Raw genomic sequence first — 2715 nt, forward strand, 5'->3', positions numbered from 1 at the left:
ATATATATATATATATATATATACATACATATATATATATATATATATGTATGTATGCGTATTTGTACATAAAGTTGTATGATACTCTATGCGTCCTTTTCTGTATTTAAGTTGGTATAATGTGTGCGTGTGTGCGTGTGAGATACGGGAAGGATTTAGCATCTATTTCTAAAATGTTTTTATCTCCACCGCCACCAACGGCTCAGTAATTCGCTTGAGAAACGGTATTAATGTGTCATTTATTAATTGCTTTTCGAAACCAGATCGATAGTTTTACGAAAATATGTTCGTCTGCTAATCCGCCTGATTATATTATCTGGGATTTTTGAAGAATGAGTCACACAGGAATCCAAGACCGGTGCCGTATTGGCTTTTGGACATTATACATGAAAAATGCTCTTATTATACTGGAAACTAAATGTTTCCTGCATTAGGAGAGACAGAGACGACACAGCTGGTTTTTGGCGCGTTTTACCAGCATTTTGGGAAATAACAGTCAAATCTTTATGTTATAAGTCTACTGTCTTTTTGCTTTAAGTTAGACATTGTAGAATTTAGTCTCAGATATACTTACCCCGAACAATACAAAACGAGATGATCCTTGAAATAGTCTATTGGCACAAGGCCTGAAACTTTGAAGGAATGGAATTAGTCGATTACATAGACCCCCCCCCCTCGTGTTCAGTTAATCTTTTATTGAACCCGAAAGGATGAAAAGTAAAGTCGACCTCGGCGTAATTTGAACAGGTGTAAACGAGAGGACACAGGAAGTGTGTTAAGGCCGACAGGAAGCGGTGCAGCTTCCTAAGTCTAATCAACAGTAGTATTGTTCCCTTCAGGGGACTATCACATTAAGTTGACAGCATACAACTACTTTGTTATACATTAGCTTTTTGGTTAAACCTCTAACCAGTTAGCTAATCTATTGTTTTGATTAATCGATTGTTGATTAATCAATCCGTTTTTTCATAGTTATTTGCTCCATCTCTGCTTCAGGTGTGAAGCAGATTTGGAGTAAAGAGTGCATGTCATTGATGAGGTCGAGAAGAACGGCGAAAGGACTTTGTCTACTGATTGATTAAAAGACTCAAGTTTAAGCAAACAATCGCTTAGTTAACTGGTTTAAAAGTTATCTAATTAGCTAGTAAATAAATAAAAACAAGAGAAATAGAACCAGTGCGTGTGCTTATTATTGGTATAGTGACCTACACGAGATACAACAAAATATGTTTCAACTCATGGTATCATATCACAAACCTCACAAGACAAAGTACTGAAGTCGATTCATTTGACTAAGCTTCTTAAAGACAGAACTCCACCGTGGCGGCGATCTAATGACTGAAGCAAATTAAAGATAAGAGATAACAAATATACAGAAACTGAGCTTCCACACAATTTCTGTCTGCCAGCCACAAAGCCGACAAATGAAAAGGCATTACTCGGCGTTGTGGCTGCAGAGCAAGCGTCACAATCACACAGCCATTCCCACATTTTAAGAAATTTCTAGCTCTACGTTTATCGGAAACAATATCTTCTGTGTTGTTTATCTTAATGAGGAAAAAAAAAAAGCCACCTCGTTATCTCACTGGCATTATTACATTACACAAAAGTTATTAACGCAAAAAAATAATCAATATGGATTCCAATGTTTGCTAAACAATCTGACGAACAGCATATTGTGCAACAAGGCATGCGGAGCAGGATTTTAGCTTTCTGTTTATCAACACAGCTACCGTCCCAGATTGTAATAATATATTCAGAGTGGAAGGAAGTTGGATCGGCAGAATCAATATGGTAACGGACAGGATGAAGGTTGTCTTGTAGGACTGAGGATGGTTACAACTAACAAGAAAATGGTGGTGCATTGGTAGACTTGATAGAGCTTACTAATGAAATGGTGGTGGATTAATTAGAATTAGAATTGCTTGAGTTATCAATATATTGGAGGTAGAATGGCAGAATTCTGTTAGAAGACACACACACACACACATATATATATATATATATATATATATATATATATTTATATATATATATATATATAATTTTGTGCGTGTGTGTGTATGAATGTATGTATTTATATATGAAAGAGTGTATATGCACTTTTATCCCCGCTACTTTATATATGTACATATCCGTAGGTGTATATATATGTATAAATATGTGTGTGTGCACGCTCGCTCGTGCCTGTGTATGTGTGCGCTCGCGCCCGTGTGCGTGTGTATGTGTGTATGCATGCATGTACGTATTTATGTGTGTATGTAATCTTTACTCTTTTGCTTGTTTCAGTCACTTGACTGCGGCCGTGCTGGAGCACCGCCTTAAAGGGATTAAGTCGAAGAAATCGACCCCAGGACTTATTCTTTGTAAGCCTAGTACTTATTCTATCGGTCTCTTTTGCCGAACCACTAAGTTACAGGGACGTAAACACACCAGTATCGGTTGTCAAGCGATGCTGGTGGGGGACAAACAGACACAAAGAGACACACATGAAGTTTTATATATGCATACATATATATTGGGTTGTCCGGAAAGTTCGTGCCGATTTTTAAAGGAAAGAAAAGGTCAATGAATACTTGCCATTACACTTTTAATCAACCAAATATGAACCATTTTGATATACAATGCGTCTCCATCTTTCTATTAACTTGAAAATACCCTCTTCCATGAATTGAGGTGGTTTTATGGCAAATAAGTCGATAGGTAAACTACTAT

The 2715-nt window shown here is 36.8% G+C and overlaps 1 protein-coding gene across 2 annotated transcripts in view; it reads left to right on the forward strand.

Annotated features, from left to right (window-relative positions):
- Positions 1-2715, forward strand: part of LOC106867563 (acetylcholine receptor subunit alpha-like) — a 154439-nt gene that overhangs the window by 41615 nt on the left and 110109 nt on the right. The gene's annotated exons all lie outside the window — the stretch shown is intronic.

The sequence above is a fragment of the Octopus bimaculoides genome, chromosome 12 (assembly GCF_001194135.2).
Source record: "Octopus bimaculoides isolate UCB-OBI-ISO-001 chromosome 12, ASM119413v2, whole genome shotgun sequence".
Classification (NCBI taxonomy): Eukaryota; Metazoa; Mollusca; class Cephalopoda; order Octopoda; family Octopodidae; genus Octopus; species Octopus bimaculoides.